This window comes from Pseudophryne corroboree, chromosome 5 (genome assembly GCF_028390025.1).
Source record: "Pseudophryne corroboree isolate aPseCor3 chromosome 5, aPseCor3.hap2, whole genome shotgun sequence".
In the NCBI taxonomy this organism is placed as follows: Eukaryota; Metazoa; Chordata; class Amphibia; order Anura; family Myobatrachidae; genus Pseudophryne; species Pseudophryne corroboree.
Window position 1 is genome coordinate 609,535,421 of NC_086448.1, and position 18,984 is coordinate 609,554,404.

The 18,984-nt window shown below is 45.0% G+C and overlaps 1 protein-coding gene across 5 annotated transcripts in view; it reads right to left on the minus strand.

Annotated features, from left to right (window-relative positions):
* The window catches only part of ANKRD12 (ankyrin repeat domain 12), a 323,283-nt gene that overhangs the window by 86,936 nt on the left and 217,363 nt on the right, over positions 1–18,984 (minus strand). The gene's annotated exons all lie outside the window — the stretch shown is intronic.

Sequence of the window (18,984 nt, forward strand, 5' to 3'; positions counted from 1 at the left end):
CGGAAAGGTTCGAATAGTAACCTTTGTTCTGCATGTGAGGTGGTACTGGCACAATGACCTGTGCCTCCACCAACTTCTGGACTGCTTCTTGCAAGAAAGAGCTGGCAAGCCTGATCTGAAAAATCGGTGGAGGGAGATTTTGAAATTCCAGCCTGTACCCCTGGGATACAATATCTTGCACCCAGGGGTCCAGGCCGGAGGACACCCAGACATGACTGAAATGTCTGAGTCTCGCTCCCACCGGCCCCACCTCCGGGGCATGCAGTTCACTGTAATGCGAAGGACTTTGGTGTACCTGAAGCAGGTTTCTGTTCCTGGGAACCTGCGGCCGCAGGTTTCATGAACTTAGGCCGACCTCCTCGAAAGAAGGTGTTGGACGGCTTTGCCTTTCTGGACTTGTTAGACCGAAAGGACTGTGACGTAACTGAAGAAAAGGGTTTCTTCGGAGCAGGTGTAGCTGAGGGAAGAAAGAGTGACTTACCAGCCGTAGCCGTGGAGATCCACGCATCTAACGCTTCCCCAAAGAGAGCCTGACCTGTGTAGGGTAGGGTCACCACACTTCTCCTGGATTCTGCGTCGGCAGACCACTGGCGCAACCACAGCCCTCGACGAGCTGATACTGACATGGAGGAAATCCCAGCAGCCATGGAACCCAGGTCCTTCATGGATTCTACCAGAAATCCTGCCGAATCCTGAATGTTACGTAAAAACAATTTAACATCACATTTTTCCATAGTATCCAAATCCTCAAGTAACGTGCCTGACCACTTTACTATAGCTTTGGCAATCCAAGCACTGGCAATAGTGGGACGAAGTATTGCCCCAGAAGCCGTCTACATGGATTTGAGCGTATTATCAATTTTACGATCAGCCAGCTCTTTTAAAGGAAGTAGATCCTGGGACAGGTAAAACCACCTTTTTTGAGAGTCTGGACACTGACGCGTCAACAATAGGCAGGTTTTCCCATTTTTTCCTATCCTCTGACGGGAAAGGAAACGCTACCAGACCCCTTTTAGGTATCAGGAATTTTTTATCCGGGTTTTCCCAAGCCTTTCTTATTTTCAGTGACGTAAGCCTCCTCAACCCGCTCGGGTGTTGTATCAGCAATATTCAACACATCCCTAATAGCCTCTATCATCAACTGCACCCCTTTTCCAAGTGATGCAGCACCCCACAACACATCCCTGTCAGAGTCGGTATCATCCTGCATGATCTGAGCAAGAGCACGTTTATGTGACTATACAGCGGGGAGCCCTGATGTACCAGAACTGGGCCTTAGAGTTCTGTAAAGCCTGAGCTGCAGATTCATTTTGTGCAACCCTATTTGAAATCTGAGAAATCATAGATTTGATAGAGGATAATCACTCAGGCTCCCTTGCTGGAATCTGTGCTAAACCAGTGCAATCCTGATTACATGGAATGGGATCATCCTGAGAGGACATATCCTTTGCAGCATATGACACAGAGTCCCTGGACATTGCTTAATGGAGACCACAAACACTCCACACACACAGGGGAGGGCAGAGTTTCACCCCCAAGAATGGCAAGAGAGACACAGAGATTGGAGCCAACCCACACACAGCGCTTGCAATATAAAGGGAGACCACCTATCAGCGCTGACTGTGCACCTTAATAGGTTACACAGTCGTTTTGCAGCCTCCTTCCCCCTTCAACAACCCCCTGGTACCGTGATAGATAGCTGGAGTTGCTGTGGAGGAACTTGCTCTTCACTGACAGCGCTGTGCAGGCAGGAAAATGGCGCTGAAAAGCTGCTGGGTCCGCTCTGAGAAGCTCCGCCCCCAAAATGGCGCTGTCTTCCCGCTCTTCACAGGATTATACTGGCCTGAGGATTGATGCTGGCTGAGATCCGGGGACCCCGACAAGCTGTGTGACCAGTGTAGGGTATAGGCGCTGGCTCAGGGCGCCCCTCACAGCGCCGCACTATGTACCGCTGAACCTCCGGAGTGCAGTTAATACTGCGCTCCTACCCTGATGCCGCCATCTTCACACCGGCCCCCCGCTTGCTAGGGGAGTCTGTGACTCACTCGTCACAATCTTCAGCTCTGTAAGGAGGTGGCGGCATGCTGCTGGGGTGAGCGATCCTCTGCGGCGGGGAACGATCTATCCCCTCTGGAGCTCAGTGTCTAGTCAGCAGAGACAGTGGCTCAGACCCCGCAGGGAGGACACTGCTCCCCCCCCTTAGTCCCTCGCTTGCAGGGAGGCTGTTGCCAGCAGCCTCCCTGTAAAATAATACTCTAAAAATAAACTTTAACTAAAGAAGCCCTGTAGAGCTCCCCTAGCTGTGACCGGCTCCTCCAGGCATATTTTCTAAACTGAGTCTGGTAGGAGGGGCATAGAGGGAGGAGCCAGCCCACACTCTCAAACTCTTAAAGTGCCAATGGCTCCTGGTGGACTTATCTATACCCCATGGTACTAATGTGGACCCCAGCAACCTCTAGGACGTAAGAGAAAAACTTTTTTCCATTTTTTTTTTTTTTTTTTAACATGCTGAACACATTAAAACCATTTGACAACCAGAAGTTAAAAACACATGCCATTTAATAAAAAATAAATAAAAAAATAATAAAAAAAATAACACAAAAAGTCAGATATCAACAATACTATGCAGTTCCAAATTTCTCTCCAAACATTAAATCCAACAAAATAACATATTAGATGTTATTTTGTGTCTCTTCACCCTTGTGAATAATTGATTGTTTCATATGTAAGTTTTCCTGATCAGTGAGCTAAAACACAGCATAGAGTAATCCAATATTCCGCCACTAAAACTGCAATACCCACAGTACCACTATGCAAACAGTTCCTGTACTGGTTCCCTGCCCAGTGTGGCAGACACATTGTCAAATTGCAGACATGCAGAACAGAATAGAGCAGGCTATTTGTTAAATACCAGACCCCATCTGTGTCATCCCTGTCTGTCTACCCCTCCCCTTAGAATGTAAGCTCTCACGAGTAGGGCCCTCTTCCCTCATGTGCTTATACTTTTCTTACTTTAATAATCCTCAACCGCCCAGATCCCACAGTTTTTTGACCACCTGGAACTTATCTCTATGTTTACTGGTGTAGTTATGCTTAGCTGCCCTGTACTTGTCCTATATTGTATTCAACTGTAAGTCACTGTTTTCCTATTTTTTATGTGCATTTGTACTCTGTAATCGGGCGCTGCGGAACCATTGTGGCGCCATATAAATAAAGGATAATAATAATAATAATACAGTTTTCAGAGGCAATTATGTGGTCAGTAATTATAGCAATATACAATATTTATTATCTCTCTTAAAAAATATTAATAAAAAAAAAGTTAAAAAATAAAATTATATAGATGCAATAGATAGCACCTATCCTTGTGTATCCATGCCTATTTCCCTATAGATTGTAAGCTTGCGAGCAGGGCCTTCCTACCTCTGACTGTTTGTTATAACCCAGTTTTGTTATATCATTGTTATTTCCAGTTGTAAAGCGCAACGGAATTTGCAACGCTATATAAGAAACTGTTAAAAATAAAAGGAGATTCCACAGGGAATAACATCGGGGGTGTAGAGTAGGATCTTGATACGGGGCACCAACAGGCTAAAAGCTTTGATTGTTCCCAAGATGCTCAGCGCCCCCTCCTCTATAACCCTGCATCCGTGCACAGGAGCTCAGTTTGTAAGTTGGTGCCTGCAGTGCAGGCAGCTAACAGGCAGGGCTGCTCCAGCAGCCCTAAGAAGAGCTATTTTAAAGAATATAGAAGACTTCAAGGGCTGCAGCAGAGGCACTCTAGTGCTAGATATCATTCTGATATCTCTTGCTGCAGCTCCATCACCTCCCCCAGCAGCGCTGTATACTCCCTCGTCCCTGATTGCCTGGGCTCCGGTTCTTCACCCAGGGCACACACACAAACCAAAGTTCTCCGGGATCGCGTGGCTGCACTCAGGGAGGAGGTAAGAGGTGGGACCCACTGGAAATTGCGATCCGCCGCGGCCATTAGGAGGCGGGCCGCGTTCGCTGGCATGGACACTGTGGCAGTACAGGGGCCCCACTAGACCACCAGGGCAAGGGCACAGGTCAGATTAGGCTATATCCATTTCATGAAGTCCAGCAAGGGGATAAGGCTCTGGCCTGTGACCCCTCCCCCAGCCGCCATTTAGAGTAAAATGTTCCCGCCCTGGAGATGCATCTCTCTGTCTCCTTCACTCCCTGTCAGTGGGCGCCATTGCACACAGCTGCGCTGATTCTGGGACTGCTGGGTGATGCCTCCTCTGTAAAGCCGCCTGCATCATCAGCGCTGTGCATTTACAGGACACTTAACTAACACTGTCTAAACGACATGTAGAATACTTAAGAACAAGTGCATACTTCAGGGTTATTTAGTACAAGTACCCTGTGATATTCATCCATTTTTTTACTGTGCATTGATATATCTGTTTATATACACAGCTTTACTCAGTAATAGTATTGCTAGTCCAGTGCAGTTTTATTGTTTGTCATAATTCCTGCATTGTACATGTGACTGTGTGTGTGTGTGTGTGTGTGTGTGTGTGTGTGTGTGTGTGTATATATAGCTGCTGGGTGACCTCTACTCAGTGTATCTCACTCCTACTGCTATCCCTATATTCTGTAACCTGAGGAGGCTCCTTGCGTCAGGGTTATTAGATAATATAGGTATTTCATAGGATATACATATTTTGTATTTTTCTCTGTGTTTTTCAGTCACATTTTACTTCAGAAATCCTCTGTGTTAGGTATTTTATCTGCTGATATTGTACTGCGTCACCTGTGGTTTACGCTTTCATATCATGTCAGCTACAGGGGGCGATGGGTCTGGGGCTGATTCCGCAGTGCGCGGTTATGATGTCCCAGATGCATTTGAGGATAACATGGCTGCAGAGAGTTCAGGTTTTAGGGGTTCTGTACCCCCCAGTCAGTTTGTAATAACGGGGGCACATCAGGCCCCACCTTGGGCTGCCTTTTCTAATTTACTGACTACGCTGGTAACTAGACTTGCGCCCCCTATGGGACCTCCTGTGCCTTATCAGCCTTATATGGTCCCTGTGGTTAATCCTCCATGGACAGATGCTCTGTCCACTCCGTTACAGCAATTGAATAACTCTTTGGATAAATGTATTCCTGACCCTCGACCTCCTAAGACTAAACCTAAGAAGTCCTCTAAGCGGGCTGTTACTTCCGCTCAATCCACGCATGTTCCGGATACCTCTTCCGATGAAGATGGCGTGTATACTGACCCCACAGACTCTGATCATGACGTTTCTGGGGCTGCACATAGGCCCACCATTGCGACTACTTGGGCCGCAGAAGCTATTGAGGCATGGGCTCAGGAAATAGAGGCTGAGTTTCCGTCCAGTTTTTCTGAACATGCCGGATAATGTCTCTCTTACATTGTCACGGCATCTCATTACATTAAACAAGCAGATTCAGATGCAGGTGTTCTGGCGGTTGCTACGACATCCATTTTGGCTCGCCGTATTCTCTGGCTGCGGTCCTGGTCAGTGGACTTGGACTCTAAGAAAACCCTGGAGGTGCTCCCGTTTAAAGGAAACGTCCTCTTTGGTGAGGATCTCAACAAGATTGTCGCTGACTTGACGTCTGCTAAGACTGCATGTCTACCTAGTACTGCTCCTTCAGCCCTGAAGGCTAAGAGTACTTCCTTTCGCCCTCCGGGAAAAGCATAGGGTCAGGCATACCCGAAACAGTCTCACACTTCCAAAACCACCAAGCCCAAGCCTAAAATGTGCCTGGGCTGCCCGTCAGTCGGCTTCCAAATCTGACAAGCCTGCGGCATGATGGGGCGGGCCTCCCCCTGGGGGATCCCAGGGTGGGAGGCCGGCTTCTACAGTTCACTCAGGTATGGTTGAAGACCACTTCAGATGCTTGGGTGCGGGAAGTCGTCACTCAGGGATACGCTATATCCTTCAAGACTCGTTCCCCTCCTCGCTGTTGCCTGACAGACATCCCTTCGGATCAGGTGAAGGCAACAACTCTCAGTTTAGAGATACAATCACTGGAGTGGTAGTACCGGTGCCTCTGGCTCAGAGGGGCAGGAGGTACTATTTAACGCTGTTCCTAGTCCCCAAACCAAATGGTTCCTCCCAGCCCATTCTCAAATCTTTGAACAAGTTTGTGAGGGACTCCAAGTTTCGTATGGAGACCCTTCGCTCTATTGTCCTGGCTTTGGAACAAGGGGACTATATGATATCCCTGGATATACAGGATGCTTACCTGCATATCCCTATTGCCATGTCACATCAGCAATACCTGCGGTTTGCTATTGGCAATCTCCATTACCAATTTCGGTCCTTACCGTTTGGTCCGACCACGGCTCCGCGAATTTTCACCAAGGTCATGGCAGTTATGACGACTTCACTCCGCCGTCGGGGCATCCGGTTCCTGCCGTATCTGGACGATCTGCTGATCCTGGCCAATTCCCCAGAAGTTCTCCTCCGTCATTTGGATCTGACGGTCCAGTTTCTGCAAGCCCACGGGTGGCTCATCAACTGAAGAAATCATCCGTGGTCCCTGCCCAGAGCATGGTGCATCTGGGAGCGTTGTTGGACACAAAAACAACCTCTGGTTGTGTGTCACATGAGAAAGTCCTGAAGCTTCAGGACAAGATACGTTGCTTCCTCTCTCGTCCGCGTGTGTCGATACACTCGGCGATGCAAGTACTAGGCCTCATGGTGCCGGCCTTCGCCATGGTGGAGCATGCTCAATTTCATTCCCGCCCTCTGCAGAAACTGATTCTTGCCAAGTGGAACGGCCTGCCTCACTGGATCAGGTCTCAAATGATCTCCTTGTCTCCGGAGGTCCGTCTGTCACTGACCTGGTGGCTGCAGGATCATCGATTAAGCATGGGTCGTCCCTTCTGGATCTCCAACTAGGTCCTTCTGACGACGGATGCCAGTCTGAGGGGTTGGGGCACGGTGTTGGCGCAACACTCTCTTCAGGGTCGGTGGACCAGGGAGGAGTCTCTCCTCCCGATAAATATTCTGGAATTGCGGGCAGTGTTCAATGCTCTGAAACTGGCCCGGCATATGGTACTGAACAGGCCTGTTCAAGTACAGTCAGACAACGCTGACACGGTGGCGTACATAAATCATCAAGGCGGCATGGCAATGTTGGAAGTGTCAAAGACTCTTCAATAGGCGGAACGCCATCTGCCAGCCATATCGGCAGTTTTCATTCCGGGGGTCCTCAACTGGGAAGCGGACTTCCTCAGTCGTCAGGACGTACACGCCAGAGAATGGAGCCTTCATCCAGAAATATTTCAACTCCTAGTGGAGAAGTGGGGCCTACCAGATGTAGACCTGATGGCGTCTCGACACAATCACAAGGTTCCAGTCTTCGGAGCAAGAACAAGGGATCCTAAAGCGGCGTTCGTGGATGCACTGCCAATTTCATGGAACTTTCGGCTGCCGTACGTGTTCCCTCCGGTGTCACTCCTGCCCAGAGTGGTGAGGAAGTTCAAGCAAGAAGGAGGAATCCTTCTAATAGCTCCAGCGTGGCCCAGACGGCATTGGTTCTCAGACCTACAGGGTCTCTCGCTAGAGCATCCTCTTCTGCAACGACCAGACCTCCTTATTCAGGGCCCTTGTGTTTACCAGGATTTGGCCCGACTGGTTTTGACGGCGTGGCTTTTGGAAGCTTCCGTACTGAGGGCCAAAGGATTTTCTGAGGTGGTCATTCAAACTAGGTTTACCATAGGGTCTGTAATTCTTACTTTGTTTGGTGCGCATCTAACAATCATGACGTTTAAAAGTTTAGTACGGCCAAACTTTTGGCCTTCCAACAACAAGGCCTGGACTTGGGCCTTCGGCTGGCCTCCCTCAAGGTTCATATTTCTGCCTTGTCGGTATGGTTTCAGAGAAAAATTGCGACTCTGCCTGATGTTCATACCTTCACTGAGGAAGTTTTACGGATTCAACCTCTCTATGTCCACATGTGGCTCCTTGGGATTTGTCGGTGGTTCTGGAGGCTTTGCAAGAGTCTCCGTTTGAACATCTTGAATCTGCGGACCTTAAGTGGCTTTCCCTCAAGGTCTTGTTTCTGCTGGCTATTGCCTCTGCTAGACGGGTATCATATTTGGGTGCCTTGTCTTGTAGGTCCCCCTGATTTTTCACCGTGACTGGGCGGTTCTTCAAATGTGTCCTGGTTATGTACCTAAGGTGGTGTCTTCTTTCCACCTTAACCAGGAGATTGTGATTCCGGCCTTTGTCTCTCCGGATTTATCCTCCAAAGAGCGGTCTTTGGATGTGGTACGGGCTCTCCGTATCTATGTGAAGAGGACAGCCACTGTTAGGAAGTCTGATTCTCTCTTTGTACTGTTTAGTTTTCACAAATGTGGCTGGCCTGCTAACAAGCAGACATTAGCCAGATGGATGGTTATTGCACATACTTATGTACAGGCTGGCCTTCCAGATCCTGCTTCCATCAAAGCCCATTCTACTCGATCGGCTGGACCTTCTTGGGCGGCCCGCCGTGGTGCGACCCTTGAACAATTGTGCAAGGCAGCTACGTGGTCCTCAGTGAACACGTTCATAAGGTTCTATGCCTTCGATACTTCTGCCTCCCAGGATGCTTCCTTTGGACGCCGGGTTCTTGTGCCCACTATAGTGCGTCCCCTCCCATAAGGAACTGCTTTAGGACATCCCCGATGTTATTCCCTGTGGAATACCAGTGTACCCCGCTGCAGAAAAGGAGATTTATGGTAAGAACTTACCCTTGTTAAATCTCTTTCTGCGAGGTACACTGGATTCCACAGGGTGCCCACCCTGACGCACTTAGCTTCTTTGGGTTGGTATGGCATTAGCCGCTGATGCCTTCTCCTGTCATGAGATGTGGTGTACGTGGCTACTAACGGCTGTAGTCTCTTTTGCCTGCTACTGCACTGGACTGGTTAACGAAACTGAGCTCCTGTGCACAGAGGCGAGGTTATAGAGGAGGGTGGGCTGAGCATCTTCGGAACAGTGAAAGCTTTTAGCCTGTTGGTGCCTCGGATCAAGATCCTACCCTACACCCCTGATGTTATTCCCTGTGGAATCTCCTTTTATTTTTGACAGTTTCTTATATAGCGCAGCAAATTCCGTTGCGCATTACAACTGGAAATAATGATATAACAAAACTTGGTTATAAAAAACAGTCAGAGGTAGGAAGGCTGCTCGCAAGCTTACAATCTATAGGGAAATAGGCATGGATACACAAGGATAGGTGCTATCTATTGCATAGCTGTCCACCAGATTGCAAAGGTTCTTGGTGAGCTGTATGATATGGTCATACAGCAATGATGAACCAGGTTTGAGAGGAAGGGAAAGTGAAGAATGAGAAGATATGTGAGTGGATCTGCAGACGATGAACATCTAGCGGAGAACATTGGCCTCAAGCTGCATTCAGAATGGATTGTAGTGGTGAGAATCTCATTTTGGCAAGACCAGTAAGGAGACTATTGCAATAATCAATGCGGGAGATAATGAGAGCATGGATTAGAGTTTTATCAGTGTCTTGTGTAAGGTATGGTCGTATTTTGGATATGTTTTTTAGATGCATGTAACATGATTTTGAGACCAATTGAATGTGGGGAACAAAGGACAGATCAGAGTCAAGGATGACACCTAGGCAGCGAGCTTGTGGGGTAGGGTAGATTGGCGAATTTTCAACAATGATAGAGATATCAGGTTGGTACCTACTATTGGCTGGTGGAAATATAATTAACTTGAAATATTAATTTCGAGGTGGCGAGATGTCATCCAAGATGAAATGGCAGAAAGGCATTAAGTGACACAGCCCAGTACAGATAAGGACAAATCAGGGAAGGATAGGTAGATTTGAGTATAATCTGTGTACAGGTGATACTGGAATCCAAAAGAGCTGATTAGTTTACCAAGAGATGATGTACAGATAGAGAAAAGCAGAGGACACAAGACTGAGCCTTGCGGTACTCCAACTGAAAGAGGTAGCGAAGAAGAGGTAGATTCAGAGAAGAGAACACTGAAAGAGCGATTAGATAGGTAGGATAGGAACCAAGAAAGGGCTGCGTCTTTAAGACCTAGGGATTGTAGTGTTTGTATGAGAAGAGAGTGGTCAACAGTGTCAAAGGCAGCAGATAGATCTAGAAGAATAAGTAGTGAGTAATGGCCTTTAGACTTTGTAGTGACCAAATCATTAACCACTTTAGTCAGTGATAGAGTTAAGAAAGTGTGCGAGTCGAATGTAGGCAAGTCTCTCAAGTAGCTTAGAGTGACAAGGGAGCTGAGAGATAGGGCGGTAGTTTGAGAGAGGCTTAGGGTCAGAATTTAGTTTTTTCAAAATGGGAATAATCACTGCATGCTTGAACAGTGACGGAAATATACCAGGAGAGAGAGAGAGAGAGAGAGAGAGAGAGAGAGAGAGAGAGAGAGAGAGAGAGAGAGAGAGAGAGAGAGAGAGAGTGTACAGATGTCAGTTAAGGTAGGCATGAGCACCGGAGACAGAGCTTTACTTATTTGTGAGGGTAAAGGATCAAGAGGAGAGGTAGTAGAGAAGCAGGATGAAAAAAGTGATGATACTTCATCTTCATTTGTGGGATCAAATGAAGAGAGCGCGCCAGAGGGTTCAGGTAAAGAACTGAGCAGGTCTCTGGCTGCCAAAGAGAATACCATTTAATCTCGGATCTGATCAATCTTCTCCTTGAAGGAAGCAAGATCTTGTGCCTTGATAGTGACTGGTGGGGTAGGTGAGGGAGGATTCAGAAGTGATTTAAATGTATTAAAAAGAGTTGTTTGGGGTTAGAGGCTTGAGCAGAGATAAGAGTTTGGAAATATGTTTGTTTGGCAGTGCCCAGGGCATTTCTATAAGAGTGGTAGACAGTTTATATGTGAGGAAGTCACTTAAAATACGAGATTTACGCCACTGACGTTCACGTATGAGTTTTTATAGATGTCTTGTTAATTTAGTGTGCCATGGTTGACATCTAGGCCTACGTGGAGTGTGATGGGTAGCTGGAGCCACTTCATCAAGGGCTAGTCTTAGAGTCTGGTTCAGGTGTGATACAGCCAACTCAGGAGAGATAAATGCTGAAATAGGTGAAAGCAGTTGTTGGAGTGAGGTGGAAAGTTCTTGAAGATTGTGTGAATATTTCTGCGGGTTTGAGGAAGATTGGAGGACTTCAGCAACAGAGTTTGAATTAACGGAGGAGAGCATGCAGGTGATAAGGTTGTGATCTGAAAGGGGGAAAGGAGTATTAGTGAGTTCAGAAACAGAGCATACCTAGAATTTATTTAAAAAAGGGTAAGCACTCAGCTTATATACGGGGCCACCTCCAGCACAGCGCACACACAGATTAACTTCCTTCTTTCCACAATGTCAACTTTGAGAACATAAGAAAACCACTTTGACAAGGAAACGCTCAACAAGAAATCCAGTCATTATCTGATCTTTACCCTGTGCCGATAATATTGCAGTGAACTACAAATGGCACCTTCAGAAGGTACTCAAGATCCATCCGAAACCATAAATTTGCAAAAACTGCGACTGATCTCAAAATTGCAAAAGCACGCCCAAACGGAAAATCTGCAACACTAATTTAATGTTACAAAAAAAGGTGGACTTGTCAAATTTGCAAGTTTTATGTTCAGACTTAAAAATCCACATTTTTTGCGAAAAACTTACACTTAGTCGCATTATTTGCGTAAAGGTTTCTGATGTCACTATTTAACATCAGCCACACATAACATTGAGCCAACCATGCCTACTGACAGGATGCATCGAAAAACAAGACAAGCTACTTCCGCTGGTGAATCCAGAAACGTAGGCGGAAAAAAAAAATAGTTTTTTTTATGTTGAAAGTTTACATACATGACATATTAATGTTTCTTTGTTATTATTAAAAATTCTTATGTTATTGTTTAATGTGAAAATATTGTAAAACAAAAAATGGTGCATAATTAAAATGTCCACAAAATCACAATTATTGTGGCTATGTTATTGAACATGTTTCTTTGTTAAGGGGGAAAAAAAAAAAACCTTACACATGTATGAGGGTATGATTTTTGAAGATAATTGTTTGTTGCTTTAAATCATAAATAACTCGGCTTTTAAACTAAAAGCCATTATTGAAAAAAAAATTGCTTGTAAATGTTATTGTACATGTTTGTAGGAAAACAAGTGTGTTCTTGACAAACCTGCATTGTTATTACCTTAAAGAATTATTAGGTTACTAACATATTGTCACGATCCGGGTATCTGGACGCCATTTCTTACCCATCAGATGCCTCCTAAGGCTGGCTCAGCGCTCCAGGACCGGATCCCATCTGTTATCCTGATGTGCATATTCCCGCATCCTCTCCTGTCTCTCTGGACGCTGTCACAGTAACGCCTTATACATCTGGCATGGCGTCTCCCGCGGCCTCCGCCGCCGTTCCTGAGCTTCTGCATTCAGAGTGGCGATTACGTCAGCCGCGGCCTCCGCTGTGTCCGCGTGGTTGGATGTGCACCTGTCAGCCTGGCGTCTCCTGTCTCCGGTGGCCGGCGCCGCCATTACTGCTTTCCAGACCACATGGATTACAAACCAAACTTCCCTCCAAGTGTCTGCATGGGCGCAGCCATCTTGGATTCTGTTATCTGATCATATTCACCAATCTGCTGTCTGTATTATTAATTTGCATAATTGCCTAGCCAATGCCTTCCTTGCTGCAGGTATAAATAGGTTGTGCCTGAGCAAGGAAAGCGTCAGTGCTTTGGTTGTCAAACCTAGTTCCAGTTTGTCTCTCTTCTGTGAATGTCTTCCAGGTTCCAGCTCCTGTCTCCAGACTTCTGCTATAGAGACCCGCACCAGCATTCCATCTGCGGTGTAGCCTGACTCTCCGATCCATTCTGGACTCACCTGTTTCCAGCTACAACATCACCTGCTTCCAGCTTAGCTTCCAGCAGTGTACAGCTTCTCTTAAAGGGCCGGTGTCCTTTCTGCAGTTTACCACTCTCCACCGGTATTATTATTTCTCCGCTCTCAAATTCTACATTTCATCTACATTGCATCGCTCTCAAGCTTTATTTATTATTTAACTGGTTCCAGCCAGTATCCACTCCGTGCCAACACCTGTCTGGTTCTAACCAGTACCCACAGCAGCATTTTATCTACAGCAGTCCAGCTTTCCCTGGAACACCAGCTGGTACGACCCTGGGCTTTCCTCATTGCTACAGTTGAGCCTGGTAAGGACTTTCCAACTTGCAGATAATAAGAACTGTCTCATACCACCAGAGCTCTGTGGCCCCTGCCACCCTGTAGTACCCAGGAACTGTATTATTATTTTTCTGCTGATTTTTATGTTACTTTTTACTGCTACTGTGATGCATGGAGTTTTGTCATAAATAAATATCATTGACTTTTACTCAAGTTGTCGTGGTCACGCCTTCGGGCGGTTTCTCTTCATGTTACTTACATGTCCAGGGGTCTGATACAACCTCCCAGGTTCCGGTACATCTCAGCCCCTACAACTGAGGCTGCCTTCCGTCAGCTCAGGCCCTCAGTTGTGACACATATATTTTAGAGTAATACATATGTTAAATAGTTTAAAGCTCCCTGACTATGTTGTTAAGTTTCAATGCAGCTGAATAAACTGAATTGTGGTCAGCAGTGTGAGCCGCTTCAGCTGCGGGTAATGAAGCAATGATTGCAGTATACATCGAACATTCTACAAGCGAGGTCAGCTTGTGCAGATTTTAAGGTAGACCTGTAGTCACTCAGAAACTGCACACCATAGATGTGCGTTCAGTTGCAAAAAATGTGTAGGTTCCGCCTCTCGAAAATCCGCATATGCCCACACACGCCCCTGCTTGTAGTTTTTGCGAGACCAGCCCTTTGGTACGCCGCCTACTTTTCGGAGTGTATACGCAGTTTTTTCTACGTCTGAGAAGTTGTAATTTTAGATGTAGATTTTACTTTGCGCATGCGCACTGTGCGGTTTTTTGCAATTTTTACTTTTTAGCAATTCTGCGTTCCTTACTGAATTAGCCCCCAAATCACTCAACTGTCAGGGAGCACTATTGAGTGATAAATTGGCCTTTACATGAATACATTCATTATCAGCCTTCATGAATGGACACTTAAGGGGCCTACACACTGGGCGATGTTTTCGACCAACGATATTATCGATGGTCGATTTTTCCTACACACTGGACGATATCGATGGTCAATTTGGACGATGTGAGAGTACATACATCTATATAGTCTGTTAATGCTTATTATTTGGTATATATAATAAGATTTGGGAAGTCTCCGTTCAATCACGTCCAAAATGACTGGCATGTAATCAACGATGATCGATCAATGCTAAACGATTGCGGGCAAGCGCATTGTTCATCGTTGATACATCCACACTGAAAGATATGAACGATTTATCATTCATTTATGAACAATATCGTTCATATCTTTCAAGATATTGCCCAGTGTGTAGGCCCTATAACACAGGAAAAACTATGGCTCTCATTATCAGATAAAGCAAGCTAAAATTCATGCAGAATTATCACCCAGGAACAAAAAAATATGTTTCCTCTATTTCTTGTAACTGTCAACAGGAAACAAACTTGCTTTGTTTATATCAAATGCTTGGCTTTCTGCTTCTGATATTAAACATCTCCCAAACAGCATTTTCCTTTTTGCAGAGCTAGTATGTTAGACCTGCTCGCTATACAGTGGCTACCTAAAGTAGCACATTTTTGTTTATTAGACCATGGGATCAGAATAGATTTGTGAATTCTTAGGCTGTGTACACACGGTGCGATGCGCCAAATGTCCGACATTGACTATGCGACCCAGCCCCGCCGATACAGTCAATGTTGGGCTGCCTGCACAGTCTCTTTTTTCTTGCGATGCCGATCCCACAGGACCGCACATCTGCATCGCAAGCTGTGTACACGCGGTGCGATATGCACTAACTTTCCTTACGATTTTGACTATATAGTCAAAATCGTAAGGAAAGTTAAGTGCATATCGCACCGTGTGTATGCACCTTTATAGCTTAATACAAAACATTTGGCAATATCAACAAAAAAACAAAAAAAATCAGCTTTTTATGAATTAATAATAAAAAATTGCTACATAACTAAATTCCTTGTGTAATCTCAGAGGACTCAACATTTATCAGAGTCATTTATCAGAGTCCACCTGTGTACAATTTGAATGGTTATTTATCAATCTTTCTTAAGAGGACAAATCAAAGTGTTGCCTATAGCAACCAGATACTAGCTATCATTTTTACAGAATGTACTAAATCATTTATAGCTGGAATCAGATTAGTTGCCTTTTGGCAACATCTCCACATGTCCTCTTTAGAAGGTTTGATAAATCTCCCCCTGTGTGTTTTAGATGTGGTCCTAAAGATTTCAAACAAGAGATTCAGCATGAAGACTAAGGAACAGTCAACGCAAATGCAAGAAACTTTATAAAAAATGTACACAACTACGTTTGCCATGTACCAAGTCAGGGCAGCTACATTTACCATGTACCAAGTCAGGGCACAGCTACATTTACCATGTACCAAGTCAGGGCACAGCTACATTTACCATGTGCCATGTCAGGGCACAGCTACATTTACCATGTACCATGTCAGGGCACAGCTACATTTACCATGTACCATGTCAGGGCACAGCTACATTTACCATGTACCAAGTCAGGGCACAGCTACATTTACCATGTACCATGTCAGGGCACAGCTACATTTACCATGTACCAAGTCAGGGCACAGCTACATTTACCATGTACCATGTCAGGGCACAGCTACATTTACCATGTACCAAGTCAGGGCACAGCTACATTTACCATGTACCATGTCAGGGCACAGCTACATTTACCATGTCAGGGCACAGCTACATTTACCATGTACCATGTCAGGGCACAGCTACATTTACCATGTCAGGGCACAGCTACATTTACCATGTACCATGTCAGGGCACAGCTACATTTACCATGTACCAAGTCAGGGCACAGCTACATTTACCATGTACCATGTCAGGGCACAGCTACATTTACCATGTACCAAGTCAGGGCACAGCTACATTTACCATGTACCAAGTCAGGGCACAGCTACATTTACCATGTGCCATGTCAGGGCACAGCTACATTTACCATGTCAGGGCACAGCTACATTTACCATGTACCAAGTCAGGGCACAGCTACATTTGCCATATACCAAGTCAGGGCACAGTTACATTTACCATGTACCAAGTCAGGGCACAGCTACATTTGCCATATACCAAGTCAGGGCACAGTTACATTTACCATGTACCAAGTCACGGCACAGTTACATTTACCATGTACCAAGTAAGGGCACAGCTACATTTGCCAGTCTGACATACAATGTAACCCTCAGTTTGCAAGAAATTGCGTAGCATAGTCACATATCAGCTGGATGACACATACCTAATTGCACATGAGGAACACTACCGTACTGTGAAGCATAGTGATGGGATTATAATGATTTGCTTCATGGATGGAAGTTTTCCATAAAACGTATTTAATTACATAATAACAAAATAATCACCCCTTTTTTACTTTTCACATTAATATTATCATTATTTTTTTTTTTTAAAGCTTTTCCTTCAAAAAATTCTAATTCATTTACTTGCTTTTCAGGCAACTCGTCTAGCGCTCTGTTCTGTAATTGCTATTAATACAGAAGTCTTTTGCCATTTGACGTTACCGGGGATGAACGTCCAGAAACTGTAATCAAATGACACACTCATCTGGACAAGCTAAAACACATTCTTTACTACAGGGGTAACCATTACCTGCTCAAATTTAAAATACATATCCCCAATTGCAAGATGATTGAAAATCATTATTACTGCATTTTATGCTATCGTGTGGATATAAATAGAGCTATATATATCTACATGAATATCTATCATTCTCAATAGAGATAATCAGTGGAGTATCAGGTTAATTCCCAATTCTGCTAATGCCTGAGTTAAAGGATGCGGTAAATCCAATATGTTGGAAATCCTCAATTTGCCAATTCCGACCAAAAATGATTCAAGATTGTTAACATGTTGGCATTTGAAGATTCCCTGATGAATCGCCAATCAATATGCACTAATTAGAGGTTAAGAGTCAGAGAACCGCCCAGCTGATGCAAGTCCACATAACTGATGCATGCAGTGACCAAAAGGCAGTGCTGTGACGTAACTGTAGAAGGGAAACAAACCTAATCGCAATAACTATCCTGTAGCAGAAGGGACACAGAGTCCAGTTACAGAAAGAAAGTGAGTATGCGGAACAAAAGAGGGACTGGAATAGCAAAAGGTACCCAGGTCTGACAACTATGTCCCAGGCACAGCGTAAGGTTGACGTCTAACTTACAATCTTTAGAACTCTGGCACAGATGGCTAAGCTACCTTGGATGTGACAGCATCCAGAAACTTGACGGGAGTTTGTTGTATGCGCTTATGTTAGGAATAACTGCTGCCTGTATGGTATGTGTATGAATTCCCTGGTGACCAGAGGAAACAGGCTACTCTGGAGATACACTGCACAGATGTTGGTCATCTCTAGCAGTCTAAACTATAGCAGTGTAAAAGCTTTGCAAAGCTGCAGGAACTACAGATTCTTAAAAATTCCAATTTATAGTATTCTATTTATTCTAACATTAAAACACTTTGTTCATTTTGGTCAAAGCATAACTGCTTAATTCAGTGTTGTATCCATTTCAGTTTTTAAGGGAGCTAAACATTTTCCCAATGCATCTAATGATATTTCAAGCTTTTTTCCCTCCAGGTACAATTTCAATATTGTGTTTAAACATAAGGTCACCGTTACTATAAATAAGATTTTCTGCCCTCTAACCGGCAGCCAAGACAAAAAGGTTATTGGTCTCCGATGGATATAACACTCCTGGTGATTGTCTGTGTTGTCTTACTTTCAAAGTACTTCTAATAGTCTTGAGATAGCTTGTGACTAGAGTGTTTTTATGTTTGTGTGTCTTGGAGCTGTAAAGGGATGTTTGTTATACATCACATTCTCATTATAGCAACAAGGCTACGGTTTACATTAAGGACATGAATTGATGACCAGTTGTGGGTTGTGCAGGATAATGCCTTGCTGCTAATCACTTTACATGATTACTGTAAAGTGATTTTACAGCACAATTAACAACTGACCATAAGCAAGTATTGGCCTAATTCAGCATGGATTGCAATTGCAAAGCTGCTGCAAAGGCAATCCATAGCAATGCAAATGCAGGAGCAGGTGCATACCACCTCCGTCCTGCATTTGTGATGCGATCGCATCATCGGTCGTTCAACTGCAACGGCAGGCTGAGTAAGCCAGTGCTTACTCAGGATTGCAGTCGCACGGCAGTTTGCGGGACCAAGGAAACTGCATCTTGTGAGGCAGTCCTTGGGTTAGCCACTCCCAGAAAATGGGGCAGCATGACCCGTTTCCGCCAACACCAGCCACCCCAATCCCTACCCCAAACGCCTCTGCCTGTCAATCCGGCAGAGGTGTTTGCATCCCTGCGATGCGACTGCTGGATCCGTTCTGCACATATCGGGAAACTGCGCGTTGGATTGAGATCCAATGCGAATCCGACCCCATATATGCACTACAATAACAGCACATGTGGCCATGAATTATACATTTACAGCACGCTCTTCTAAGGTGGCTTTTTTTTTTACAATATGAGACTGACATTATTCAGTGACTGTTCACTTTTTCATAAACATGCATGTAAAGTAACTTTAGCATGCACTGACTGACATGAGAATCAGGGTGTGCTGCGTTATGCCACATTAATTTACCTTTCCTATCATTATTGCACTTTTCAGCCAATGATTTTGAAAACATGATACCATTACCTATCCGCTTCTCTGGAAAACACTCAGTGGTATATTTACTATGGTGCAGGTTTTTAGAAGTGGAGATGTTGCCCATAGCAACCAGTCAGATGCTACTTAATCATTTATCTAGCACTTTCTAGAAGATAATAACTACAATCTGAT